A 12,500-nucleotide genomic window follows, 5' to 3' on the forward strand; every position below is an offset into this window, starting at 1 on the left:
CAGCTCTTGCACTGCTCCTGTTGGAGTATGAAGTTCCCTTAAGAGAAGGCAAAAAGTGAAGAAAAAGGTCTAGCGTGAAGTAGTGCAAAGGGCTGCCAGCAGCCAGGCTGCAAAGTAGAAGAGGAGTAAGTGAGAAGCCTGTCTCTGCCTACGGCCACACCACCCTGAACACGCCCGATCTCGTCTGATCTCGGAAGCTAAGCAGAGTCGGGCCTGGTTAGTACTTGGATGGGAGACCGCCTGGGAATACCAGGTGCTGTAGGCTTTTGCTTTTCCTCACTTCCACCAGCAGGGGTCACTCTCCTCTATGCCATTTTTACATTCACTTTTTACACTGCACACTTGCTTCTTTTACATTTGCTTTCTCTCTTGCACTCTTTAGGCCTTGCAAAATCCTAGTATTCTCAGTCTTACCGCTATCACTCTTAGCAGCCGCAGCGGGCGTGGTGGCCACCAGCGTTGTGGCTTTTTACTTTTAATAATAGCAGGCTTCATTTCCATAGTATCTGGGCCTCCCGCCGGGCTGGAAGCCATAGCTAGTAACCTGCAGACCAATTTACAGGGCAACACAGGCTGAACATCTTTGCAGACAACGCGCCCTAATAAAAGAGAAGCTGACTGAAAAGCAGCTTCGCTTCCAGGAACGGGCAACCATCTCAACTTCTTCCTTAGCCGACTCCTGGACAATGGGCTCTGGTCCAGCTTGCTCTTTCTTTCACCCCCGGGATGGTTTCTTAGCCCTGCGCAGACCTTGCGCCCAGCCCTTTTGAAAGAGGGCGGCTGCGGCCTGTGACTGGTTGCTGAACAACACCTGTGGGTATAAGGGCCGCCCCCAGCTCTTGCACTGCTCCTGTTGGAGTATGAAGTTCCCTTAAGAGAAGGCAAAAAGTGAAGAAAAAGGTCTAGCGTGAAGTAGTGCAAAGAGCTGCCAGCAGCCAGGCTGCAAAGTAGAAGAGGAGTAAGTGAGAAGCTTGTCTCTGCCTACGGCCACACCACCCTGAACACGCCCGATCTCGTCTGATCTCGGAAGCTAAGCAGGGTCGGGCCTGGTTAGTACTTGGATGTGAGACCGCCTGGGAATACCAGGTGCTGTAGGCTTTTGCTTTTCCTCACTTCCACCAGCAGGGGTCACTCTCCTCTATGCCATTTTTACATTCACTTTTTACACTGCACACTTGCTTCTTTTACATTCGCTTTCTCTCTTGCACTCTTTAGGCCTTGCAAAATCCTAGTATTCTCAGTCTTACCGCTATCACTCTTAGCAGCCGCAGCGGGCGTGGTGGCCACCAGCGTTGTGGCTTTTTACTTTTAATAATAGCAGGCTTCATTTCCATAGTATCTGGGCCTCCCGCCGGGCTGGAAGCCATAGCTAGTAACCTGCAGACCAATTTACAGGGCAACACAGGCTGAACATCTTTGCAGACAACGTGCCCTAAGAAAAGAGAAGCTGACTGAAAAGCAGCTTCGCTTCCAGGCACGGGCAACCATCTCAACTTCTTCCTTAGCCGACTCCTGGACAATGGGCTCTGGTCCAGCTTGCTCTTTCTTTCACCCCCGGGATGGTTTCTTAGCCCTGCGCAGACCTTGCGCCCAGCCCTTTTGAAAGAGGGCGGCTGCGGCCTGTGACTGGTTGCTGAACAACACCTGTGGGTATAAGGGCCGCCCCCAGCTCTTGCACTGCTCCTGTTGGAGTATGAAGTTCCCTTAAGAGAAGGCAAAAAGTGAAGAAAAAGGTCTAGCGTGAAGTAGTGCAAAGAGCTGCCAGCAGCCAGGCTGCAAAGTAGAAGAGGAGTAAGTGAGAAGTTTGTCTCCGCCTACGGCCACACCACCCTGAACACGTCTGATCTCGGAAGCTAAGCAGGGTTGGGCCTGGTTAGTACTTGGATGGGAGACCGCCTGGGAATACCAGGTGCTGTAGGCTTTTGCTTTTCCTCACTTCCACCAGCAGGGGTCACTCTCCTCTATGCCATTTTTACATTCACTTTTTACACTGCACACTTGCTTCTTTTACATTCGCTTTCTCTCTTGCACTCTTTAGGCCTTGCAAAATCCTAGTATTCTCAGTCTTACCGCTATCACTCTTAGCAGCCGCAGCGGGCGTGGTGGCCACCAGCGTTGTGGCTTTTTACTTTTAATAATAGCAGGCTTCATTTCCATAGTATCTGGGCCTCCCGCCGGGCTGAAAGCCATAGCTAGTAACCTGCAGACCAATTTACAGGGCAACACAGGCTGAACATCTTTGCAGACAACGTGCCCTAAGAAAAGAGAAGCTGACTGAAAAGCAGCTTCGCTTCCAGGCACGGGCAACCATCTCAACTTCTTCCTTAGCCGACTCCTGGACAATGGGCTCTGGTCCAGCTTGCTCTTTCTTTCACCCCCGGGATGGTTTCTTAGCCCTGCGCAGACCTTGCGCCCAGCCCTTTTGAAAGAGGGCGGCTGCGGCCTGTGACTGGTTGCTGAACAACACCTGTGGGTATAAGGGCCGCCCCCAGCTCTTGCACTGCTCCTGTTGGAGTATGAAGTTCCCTTAAGAGAAGGCAAAAAGTGAAGAAAAAGGTCTAGCGTGAAGTAGTGCAAAGGGCTGCCAGCAGCCAGGCTGCAAAGTAGAAGAGGAGTAAGTGAGAAGCCTGTCTCTGCCTACGGCCACACCACCCTGAACACGCCCGATCTCGGAAGCTAAGCAGGGTCGGGCCTGGTTAGTACTTGGATGGGAGACCGCCTGGGAATACCAGGTGCTGTAGGCTTTTGCTTTTCCTCACTTCCACCAGCAGGGGTCACTCTCCTCTATGCCATTTTTACATTCACTTTTTACACTGCACACTTGCTTCTTTTACATTCGCTTTCTCTCTTGCACTCTTTAGGCCTTGCAAAATCCTAGTATTCTCAGTCTTACCGCTATCACTCTTAGCAGCCGCAGCGGGCGTGGTGGCCACCAGCGTTGTGGCTTTTTACTTTTAATAATAGCAGGCTTCATTTCCATAGTATCTGGGCCTCCCGCCGGGCTGGAAGCCATAGCTAGTAACCTGCAGACCAATTTACAGGGCAACACAGGCTGAACATCTTTGGAGACAACGCGCCCTAAGAAAAGAGAAGCTGACTGAAAAGCAGCTTCGCTTCCAGGCACGGGCAACCATCTCAACTTCTTCCTTAGCCGACTACTGGACAATGGGCTCTGGTCCAGCTTGCTCTTTCTTTCACCCCCGGGATGGTTTCTTAGCCCTGCGCAGACCTTGCGCCCAGCCCTTTTGAAAGAGGGCGGCTGCGGCCTGTGACTGGTTGCTGAACAACACCTGTGGGTATAAGGGCCGCCCCCCAGCTCTTGCACTGCTCCTGTTGGAGTATGAAGTTCCCTTAAGAGAAGGCAAAAAGTGAAGAAGAAGGTCTAGCGTGAAGTAGTGCAAAGGGCTGCCAGCAGCCAGGCTGCAAAGTAGAAGAGGAGTAAGTGAGAAGCCTGTCTCTGCCTACGGCCACACCACCCTGAACACGCCTGATCTCGGAAGCTAAGCAGGGTCGGGCCTGGTTAGTACTTGGATGGGAGACCGCCTGGGAATACCAGGTGCTGTAGGCTTTTGCTTTTCCTCACTTCCACCAGCAGGGGTCACTCTCCTCTATGCCATTTTTACATTCACTATTTACACTGCACACTTGCTTCTTTTACATTCGCTTTCTCTCTTGCACTCTTTAGGCCTTGCAAAATCCTAGTATTCTCAGTCTTACCGCTATCACTCTTAGCAGCCGCAGCGGGCGTGGTGGCCACCAGCGTTGTGGCTTTTTACTTTTAATAATAGCAGGCTTCATTTCCATAGTATCTGGGCCTCCCGCCGGGCTGGAAGCCATAGCTAGTAACCTGCAGACCAATTTACAGGGCAACACAGGCTGAACATCTTTGCAGACAACGCGCCCTAATAAAAGAGAAGCTGACTGAAAAGCAGCTTCGCTTCCAGGCACGGGCAACCATCTCAACTTCTTCCTTAGCCGACTCCTGGACAATGGGCTCTGGTCCAGCTTGCTCTTTCTTTCACCCCCGGGATGGTTTCTTAGCCCTGCGCAGACCTTGCGCCCAGCCCTTTTGAAAGAGGGCGGCTGCGGCCTGTGACTGGTTGCTGAACAACACCTGTGGGTATAAGGGCCGCCCCCAGCTCTTGCACTGCTCCTGTTGGAGTATGAAGTTCCCTTAAGAGAAGGCAAAAAGTGAAGAAAAAGGTCTAGCGTGAAGTAGTGCAAAGAGCTGCCAGCAGCCAGGCTGCAAAGTAGAAGAGGAGTAAGTGAGAAGTCTGTCTCTGCCTACGGCCACACCACCCTGAACACGCCCGATCTTGTCTGATCTCGGAAGCTAAGCAGGGTCGGGCCTGGTTAGTACTTGGATGGGAGACCGCCTGGGAATACCAGGTGCTGTAGGCTTTTGCTTTTCCTCACTTCCACCAGCAGGGGTCACTCTCCTCTATGCCATTTTTACATTCACTATTTACACTGCACACTTGCTTCTTTTACATTCGCTTTCTCTCTTGCACTCTTTAGGCCTTGCAAAATCCTAGTATTCTCAGTCTTACCGCTATCACTCTTAGCAGCCGCAGCGGGCGTGGTGGCCACCAGCGTTGTGGCTTTTTACTTTTAATAATAGCAGGCTTCATTTCCATAGCATCTGGGCCTCCCGCCGGGCTGGAAGCCATAGCTAGTAACCTGCAGACCAATTTACAGGGCAACACAGGCTGAACATCTTTGCAGACAACGCGCCCTAAGAAAAGAGAAGCTGACTGAAAAGCAGCTTCGCTTCCAGGCACGGGCAACCATCTCAACTTCTTCCTTAGCCGACTCCTGGACAATGGGCTCTGGTCCAGCTTGCTCTTTCTTTCACCCCCAGGATGGTTTCTTAGCCCTGCGCAGACCTTGCGCCCAGCCCTTTTGAAAGAGGGCGGCTGCGGCCTGTGACTGGTTGCTGAACAACACCTGTGGGTATAAGGGCCGCCCCCAGCTCTTGCACTGCTCCTGTTGGAGTATGAAGTTCCCTTAAGAGAAGGCAAAAAGTGAAGAAAAAGGTCTAGCGTGAAGTAGTGCAAAGGGCTGCCAGCAGCCAGGCTGCAAAGTAGAAGAGGAGTAAGTGAGAAGCCTGTCTCTGCCTACGGCCACACCACCCTGAACACGCCCGATCTCGTCTGATCTCGGAAGCTAAGCAGGGTCGGGCCTGGTTAGTACTTGGATGGGAGACCGCCTGGGAATACCAGGTGCTGTAGGCTTTTGCTTTTCCTCACTTCCACCAGCAGGGGTCACTCTCCTCTATGCCATTTTTACATTCACTTTTTACACTGCACACTTGCTTCTTTTACATTCGCTTTCTCTCTTGCACTCTTTAGGCCTTGCAAAATCCTAGTATTCTCAGTCTTACCGCTATCACTCTTAGCAGCCGCAGCGGGCGTGGTGGCCACCAGCGTTGTGGCTTTTTTCTTTTAATAATAGCAGGCTTCATTTCCATAGTATCTGGGCCTCCCGCCGGGCTGGAAGCCATAGCTAGTAACCTGCAGACCAATTTACAGGGCAACACAGGCTGAACATCTTTGCAGACAACGCGCCCTAAGAAAAGAGAAGCTGACTGAAAAGCAGCTTCGCTTCCAGGCACGGGCAACCATCTCAACTTCTTCCTTAGCCGACTACTGGACAATGGGCTCTGGTCCAGCTTGCTCTTTCTTTCACCCCCGGGATGGTTTCTTAGCCCTGCGCAGACCTTGCGCCCAGCCCTTTTGAAAGAGGGCGGCTGCGGCCTGTGACTGGTTGCTGAACAACACCTGTGGGTATAAGGGCCGCCCCCAGCTCTTGCACTGCTCCTGTTGGAGTATGAAGTTCCCTTAAGAGAAGGCAAAAAGTGAAGAAAAAGGTCTAGCGTGAAGTAGTGCAAAGGGCTGCCAGCAGCCAGGCTGCAAAGTAGAAGAGGAGTAAGTGAGAAGACTGTCTCTGCCTACAGCCACACCACCCTGAACACGCTCGATCTTCTTCCTTAGCCGACTACTGGACAATGGGCTCTGGTCCAGCTTTCTCTTTCTTTCACCTCCGGGATGGTTTCTTAGCCATGCGCAGACCTTGCGCCCAGCCCTTTTGAAAGAGGGCGGCTGCGGCCTGTGACTGGTTGCTGAACAACACCTGTGGGTATAAGGGCCGCCCCCCAGCTCTTGCACTGCTCCTGTTGGAGTATGAAGTTCCCTTAAGAGAAGGCAAAAAGTGAAGAAGAAGGTCTAGCGTGAAGTAGTGCAAAGAGCTGCCAGCAGCCAGGCTGCAAAGTAGAAGAGGAGTAAGTGAGAAGCCTGTCTCTGCCTACGGCCACACCACCCTGAACACGCCCGATCTCGTCTGATCTCGGAAGCTAAGCAGGGTCGGGCCTGGTTAGTACTTGGATGGGAGACCGCCTGGGAATACCAGGTGCTGTAGGCTTTTGCTTTTCCTCACTTCCACCAGCAGGGGTCACTCTCCTCTATGCCATTTTTACATTCACTTTTTACACTGCACACTTGCTTCTTTTACATTCGCTTTCTCTCTTGCACTCTTTAGGCCTTGCAAAATCCTAGTATTCTCAGTCTTACCGCTATCACTCTTAGCAGCCGCAGCGGGCGTGGTGGCCACCAGCGTTGTGGCTTTTTACTTTTAATAATAGCAGGCTTCATTTCCATAGTATCTGGGCCTCCCGCCGGGCTGGAAGCCATAGCTAGTAACCTGCAGACCAATTTACAGGGCAACACAGGCTGAACATCTTTGCAGACAACGTGCCCTAAGAAAAGAGAAGCTGACTGAAAAGCAGCTTCGCTTCCAGGCACGGGCAACCATCTCAACTTCTTCCTTAGCCGACTCCTGGACAATGGGCTCTGGTCCAGCTTGCTCTTTCTTTCACCCCCGGGATGGTTTCTTAGCCCTGCGCAGACCTTGCGCCCAGCCCTTTTGAAAGAGGGCGGCTGCGGCCTGTGACTGGTTGCTGAACAACACCTGTGGGTATAAGGGCCGCCCCCAGCTCTTGCACTGCTCCTGTTGGAGTATGAAGTTCCCTTAAGAGAAGGCAAAAAGTGAAGAAAAAGGTCTAGCGTGAAGTAGTGCAAAGGGCTGCCAGCAGCCAGGCTGCAAAGTAGAAGAGGAGTAAGTGAGAAGCCTGTCTCTGCCTACGGCCACACCACCCTGAACACGCCCGATCTCGTCTGATCTCGGAAGCTAAGCAGGGTCGGGCCTGGTTAGTACTTGGATGGGAGACCGCCTGGGAATACCAGGTGCTGTAGGCTTTTGCTTTTCCTCACTTCCACCAGCAGGGGTCACTCTCCTCTATGCCATTTTTACATTCACTTTTTACACTGCACACTTGCTTCTTTTACATTCGCTTTCTCTCTTGCACTCTTTAGGCCTTGCAAAATCCTAGTATTCTCAGTCTTACCGCTATCACTCTTAGCAGCCGCAGCGGGCGTGGTGGCCACCAGCGTTGTGGCTTTTTACTTTTAATAATAGCAGGCTTCATTTCCATAGTATCTGGGCCTCCCGCCGGGCTGGAAGCCATAGCTAGTAACCTGCAGACCAATTTACAGGGCAACACAGGCTGAACATCTTTGCAGACAACGCGCCCTAAGAAAAGAGAAGCTGACTGAAAAGCAGCTTCGCTTCCAGGCACGGGCAACCATCTCAACTTCTTCCTTAGCCGACTACTGGACAATGGGCTCTGGTCCAGCTTGCTCTTTCTTTCACCCCCGGGATGGTTTCTTAGCCCTGCGCAGACCTTGCGCCCAGCCCTTTTGAAAGAGGGCGGCTGCGGCCTGTGACTGGTTGCTGAACAACACCTGTGGGTATAAGGGCCGCCCCCCAGCTCTTGCACTGCTCCTGTTGGAGTATGAAGTTCCCTTAAGAGAAGGCAAAAAGTGAAGAAGAAGGTCTAGCGTGAAGTAGTGCAAAGGGCTGCCAGCAGCCAGGCTGCAAAGTAGAAGAGGAGTAAGTGAGAGGCCTGTCTCTGCCTACGGCCACACCACCCTGAACACGCCCGATCTCGTCTGATCTCGGAAGCTAAGCAGGGTCGGGCCTGGTTAGTACTTGGATGGGAGACCGCCTGGGAATACCAGGTGCTGTAGGCTTTTGCTTTTCCTCACTTCCACCAGCAGGGGTCACTCTCCTCTATGCCATTTTTACATTCACTTTTTACACTGCACACTTGCTTCTTTTACATTCGCTTTCTCTCTTGCACTCTTTAGGCCTTGCAAAATCCTAGTATTCTCAGTCTTACCGCTATCACTCTTAGCAGCCGCAGCGGGCGTGGTGGCCACCAGCGTTGTGGCTTTTTACTTTTAATAATAGCAGGCTTCATTTCCATAGTATCTGGGCCTCCCGCCGGGCTGGAAGCCATAGCTAGTAACCTGCAGACCAATTTACAGGGCAACACAGGCTGAACATCTTTGCAGACAACGTGCCCTAAGAAAAGAGAAGCTGACTGAAAAGCAGCTTCGCTTCCAGGCACGGGCAACCATCTCAACTTCTTCCTTAGCCGACTCCTGGACAATGGGCTCTGGTCCAGCTTGCTCTTTCTTTCACCTCCGGGATGGTTTCTTAGCCCTGCGCAGACCTTGCGCCCAGCCCTTTTGAAAGAGGGCGGCTGCGGCCTGTGACTGGTTGCTGAACAACACCTGTGGGTATAAGGGCCGCCCCCAGCTCTTGCACTGCTCCTGTTGGAGTATGAAGTTCCCTTAAGAGAAGGCAAAAAGTGAAGAAAAAGGTCTAGCGTGAAGTAGTGCAAAAGGCTGCCAGCAGCCAGGCTGCAAAGTAGAAGAGGAGTAAGTGAGAAGCCTGTCTCTGCCTACGGCCACACCACCCTGAACACGCCCGATCTCGTCTGATCTCGGAAGCTAAGCAGGGTCAGGCCTGGTTAGTACTTGGATGGGAGACCGCCTGGGAATACCAGGCGCTGTAGGCTTTTGCTTTTCCTCACTTCCACCAGCAGGGGTCACTCTCCTCTATGCCATTTTTACATTCACTTTTTACACTGCACACTTGCTTCTTTTACATTCGCTTTCTCTCTTGCACTCTTTAGGCCTTGCAAAATCCTAGTATTCTCAGTCTTACCGCTATCACTCTTAGCAGCCGCAGCGGGCGTGGTGGCCACCAGCGTTGTGGCTTTTTTCTTTTAATAATAGCAGGCTTCATTTCCATAGTATCTGGGCCTCCCGCCGGGCTGGAAGCCATAGCTAGTAACCTGCAGACCAATTTACAGGGCAACACAGGCTGAACATCTTTGCAGACAACGCGCCCTAAGAAAAGAGAAGCTGACTGAAAAGCAGCTTCGCTTCCAGGCACGGGCAACCATCTCAACTTCTTCCTTAGCCGACTACTGGACAATGGGCTCTGGTCCAGCTTGCTCTTTCTTTCACCCCCGGGATGGTTTCTTAGCCCTGCGCAGACCTTGCGCCCAGCCCTTTTGAAAGAGGGCGGCTGCGGCCTGTGACTGGTTGCTGAACAACACCTGTGGGTATAAGGGCCGCCCCCAGCTCTTGCACTGCTCCTGTTGGAGTATGAAGTTCCCTTAAGAGAAGGCAAAAAGTGAAGAAAAAGGTCTAGCGTGAAGTAGTGCAAAGGGCTGCCAGCAGCCAGGCTGCAAAGTAGAAGAGGAGTAAGTGAGAAGCCTGTCTCCGCCTACGGCCACACCACCCTGAACACGCCCGATCTCGTCTGATCTCGGAAGCTAAGCAGGGTCGGGCCTGGTTAGTACTTGGATGGGAGACCGCCTGGGAATACCAGGTGCTGTAGGCTTTTGCTTTTCCTCACTTCCACCAGCAGGGGTCACTCTCCTCTATGCCATTTTTACATTCACTTTTTACACTGCACACTTGCTTCTTTTACATTCGCTTTCTCTCTTGCACTCTTTAGGCCTTGCAAAATCCTAGTATTCTCAGTCTTACCGCTATCACTCTTAGCAGCCGCAGCGGGCGTGGTGGCCACCAGCGTTGTGGCTTTTTACTTTTAATAATAGCAGGCTTCATTTCCATAGTATCTGGGCCTCCCGCCGGGCTGGAAGCCATAGCTAGTAACCTGCAGACCAATTTACAGGGCAACACAGGCTGAACATCTTTGCAGACAACGCGCCCTAAGAAAAGAGAAGCTGACTGAAAAGCAGCTTCGCTTCCAGGCACGGGCAACCATCTCAACTTCTTCCTTAGCCGACAACTGGACAATGGGCTCTGGTCCAGCTTGCTCTTTCTTTCACCCCCGGGATGGTTTCTTAGCCCTGCGCAGACCTTGCGCCCAGCCCTTTTGAAAGAGGGCGGCTGCGGCCTGTGACTGGTTGCTGAACAACACCTGTGGGTATAAGGGCCGCCCCCCAGCTCTTGCACTGCTCCTGTTGGAGTATGAAGTTCCCTTAAGAGAAGGCAAAAAGTGAAGAAGAAGGTCTAGCGTGAAGTAGTGCAAAGAGCTGCCAGCAGCCAGGCTGCAAAGTAGAAGAGGAGTAAGTGAGAAGCCTGTCTCCGCCTACGGCCACACCACCCTGAACACGCCCGATCTCGTCTGATCTCGGAAGCTAAGCAGGGTCGGGCCTGGTTAGTACTTGGATGGGAGACCGCCTGGGAATACCAGGTGCTGTAGGCTTTTGCTTTTCCTCACTTCCACCAGCAGGGGTCACTCTCCTCTATGCCATTTTTACATTCACTTTTTACACTGCACACTTGCTTCTTTTACATTCGCTTTCTCTCTTGCACTCTTTAGGCCTTGCAAAATCCTAGTATTCTCAGTCTTACCGCTATCACTCTTAGCAGCCGCAGCGGGCGTGGTGGCCACCAGCGTTGTGGCTTTTTACTTTTAATAATAGCAGGCTTCATTTCCATAGTATCTGGGCCTCCCGCCGGGCTGAAAGCCATAGCTAGTAACCTGCAGACCAATTTACAGGGCAACACAGGCTGAACATCTTTGCAGACAACGCGCCCTAAGAAAAGAGAAGCTGACTGAAAAGCAGCTTCGCTTCCAGGCACGGGCAACCATCTCAACTTCTTCCTTAGCCGACTCCTGGACAATGGGCTCTGGTCCAGCTTGCTCTTTCTTTCACCCCCGGGATGGTTTCTTAGCCCTGCGCAGACCTTGCGCCCAGCCCTTTTGAAAGAGGGCGGCTGCGGCCTGTGACTGGTTGCTGAACAACACCTGTGGGTATAAGGGCCGCCCCCAGCTCTTGCACTGCTCCTGTTGGAGTATGAAGTTCCCTTAAGAGAAGGCAAAAAGTGAAGAAAAAGGTCTAGCGTGAAGTAGTGCAAAGGGCTGCCAGCAGCCAGGCTGCAAAGTAGAAGAGGAGTAAGTGAGAAGCCTGTCTCTGCCTACGGCCACACCACCCTGAACACGCCCGATCTCGTCTGATCTCGGAAGCTAAGCAGGGTCGGGCCTGGTTAGTACTTGGATGGGAGACCGCCTGGGAATACCAGGTGCTGTAGGCTTTTGCATTTCCTCACTTCCACCAGCAGGGGTCACTCTCCTCTATGCCATTTTTACATTCACTTTTTACACTGCACACTTGCTTCTTTTACATTCGCTTTCTCTCTTGCACTCTTTAGGCCTTGCAAAATCCTAGTATTCTCAGTCTTACCGCTATCACTCTTAGCAGCCGCAGCGGGCGTGGTGGCCACCAGCGTTGTGGCTTTTTTCTTTTAATAATAGCAGGCTTCATTTCCATAGTATCTGGGCCTCCCGCCGGGCTGGAAGCCATAGCTAGTAACCTGCAGACCAATTTACAGGGCAACACAGGCTGAACATCTTTGCAGACAACGCGCCCTAAGAAAAGAGAAGCTGACTGAAAAGCAGCTTCGCTTCCAGGCACGGGCAACCATCTCAACTTCTTCCTTAGCCGACTACTGGACAATGGGCTCTGGTCCAGCTTGCTCTTTCTTTCACCCCCGGGATGGTTTCTTAGCCCTGCGCAGACCTTGCGCCCAGCCCTTTTGAAAGAGGGCGGCTGCGGCCTGTGACTGGTTGCTGAACAACACCTGTGGGTATAAGGGCCGCCCCCAGCTCTTGCACTGCTCCTGTTGGAGTATGAAGTTCCCTTAAGAGAAGGCAAAAAGTGAAGAAAAAGGTCTAGCGTGAAGTAGTGCAAAGGGCTGCCAGCAGCCAGGCTGCAAAGTAGAAGAGGAGTAAGTGAGAAGCCTGTCTCTGCCTACGGCCACACCACCCTGAACACGCCCGATCTCGTCTGATCTCGGAAGCTAAGCAGGGTCGGGCCTGGTTAGTACTTGGATGGGAGACCGCCTGGGAATACCAGGTGCTGTAGGCTTTTGCTTTTCCTCACTTCCACCAGCAGGGGTCACTCTCCTCTATGCCATTTTTACATTCACTTTTTACACTGCACACTTGCTTCTTTTACATTCGCTTTCTCTCTTGCACTCTTTAGGCCTTGCAAAATCCTAGTATTCTCAGTCTTACCGCTATCACTCTTAGCAGCCGCAGCGGGCGTGGTGGCCACCAGCGTTGTGGCTTTTTACTTTTAATAATAGCAGGCTTCATTTCCATAGTATCTGGGC

The 12,500-nt window shown here is 52.2% G+C and overlaps 12 non-coding genes and 3 pseudogenes across 12 annotated transcripts; all 15 read left to right on the plus strand.

Annotated features, from left to right (window-relative positions):
- Positions 1–146: 146 nt before the first annotated feature.
- Positions 147–265, plus strand: LOC142189937 (5S ribosomal RNA). The gene has a single exon (XR_012713882.1). It is a non-coding gene; the product is annotated as a 5S ribosomal RNA (ribosomal RNA).
- Positions 266–979: 714 nt separating this feature from the next.
- Positions 980–1,098, plus strand: LOC142190111 (5S ribosomal RNA). The gene has a single exon (XR_012714043.1). It is a non-coding gene; the product is annotated as a 5S ribosomal RNA (ribosomal RNA).
- A 714-nt stretch (positions 1,099–1,812) lies between these two features.
- Positions 1,813–1,921, plus strand: LOC142190433 (5S ribosomal RNA; annotated as a pseudogene).
- A 714-nt stretch (positions 1,922–2,635) lies between these two features.
- On the plus strand, positions 2,636–2,744 carry LOC142190327 (5S ribosomal RNA; annotated as a pseudogene).
- Positions 2,745–3,459: 715 nt separating this feature from the next.
- LOC142190371 (5S ribosomal RNA) lies at positions 3,460–3,568 on the plus strand (annotated as a pseudogene).
- Positions 3,569–4,282: 714 nt separating this feature from the next.
- LOC142189954 (5S ribosomal RNA) lies at positions 4,283–4,401 on the plus strand. Its single transcript, XR_012713897.1, has one exon. It is a non-coding gene; the product is annotated as a 5S ribosomal RNA (ribosomal RNA).
- A 714-nt stretch (positions 4,402–5,115) lies between these two features.
- LOC142191055 (5S ribosomal RNA) lies at positions 5,116–5,234 on the plus strand. The gene has a single exon (XR_012714671.1). It is a non-coding gene; the product is annotated as a 5S ribosomal RNA (ribosomal RNA).
- Positions 5,235–6,301: 1,067 nt separating this feature from the next.
- Positions 6,302–6,420, plus strand: LOC142191056 (5S ribosomal RNA). Its single transcript, XR_012714672.1, has one exon. It is a non-coding gene; the product is annotated as a 5S ribosomal RNA (ribosomal RNA).
- Positions 6,421–7,134: 714 nt separating this feature from the next.
- LOC142191057 (5S ribosomal RNA) lies at positions 7,135–7,253 on the plus strand. The gene has a single exon (XR_012714673.1). It is a non-coding gene; the product is annotated as a 5S ribosomal RNA (ribosomal RNA).
- A 715-nt stretch (positions 7,254–7,968) lies between these two features.
- Positions 7,969–8,087, plus strand: LOC142191058 (5S ribosomal RNA). The gene has a single exon (XR_012714674.1). It is a non-coding gene; the product is annotated as a 5S ribosomal RNA (ribosomal RNA).
- Positions 8,088–8,801: 714 nt separating this feature from the next.
- On the plus strand, positions 8,802–8,920 carry LOC142190134 (5S ribosomal RNA). The gene has a single exon (XR_012714065.1). It is a non-coding gene; the product is annotated as a 5S ribosomal RNA (ribosomal RNA).
- A 714-nt stretch (positions 8,921–9,634) lies between these two features.
- Positions 9,635–9,753, plus strand: LOC142191059 (5S ribosomal RNA). Its single transcript, XR_012714675.1, has one exon. It is a non-coding gene; the product is annotated as a 5S ribosomal RNA (ribosomal RNA).
- A 715-nt stretch (positions 9,754–10,468) lies between these two features.
- LOC142191060 (5S ribosomal RNA) lies at positions 10,469–10,587 on the plus strand. Its single transcript, XR_012714676.1, has one exon. It is a non-coding gene; the product is annotated as a 5S ribosomal RNA (ribosomal RNA).
- Positions 10,588–11,301: 714 nt separating this feature from the next.
- On the plus strand, positions 11,302–11,420 carry LOC142191061 (5S ribosomal RNA). The gene has a single exon (XR_012714677.1). It is a non-coding gene; the product is annotated as a 5S ribosomal RNA (ribosomal RNA).
- Positions 11,421–12,134: 714 nt separating this feature from the next.
- On the plus strand, positions 12,135–12,253 carry LOC142191062 (5S ribosomal RNA). The gene has a single exon (XR_012714678.1). It is a non-coding gene; the product is annotated as a 5S ribosomal RNA (ribosomal RNA).
- The last annotated feature ends 247 nt before the right edge of the window (positions 12,254–12,500 follow it).

The sequence above is a fragment of the Leptodactylus fuscus genome, chromosome 1 (assembly GCF_031893055.1).
Source record: "Leptodactylus fuscus isolate aLepFus1 chromosome 1, aLepFus1.hap2, whole genome shotgun sequence".
Classification (NCBI taxonomy): Eukaryota; Metazoa; Chordata; class Amphibia; order Anura; family Leptodactylidae; genus Leptodactylus; species Leptodactylus fuscus.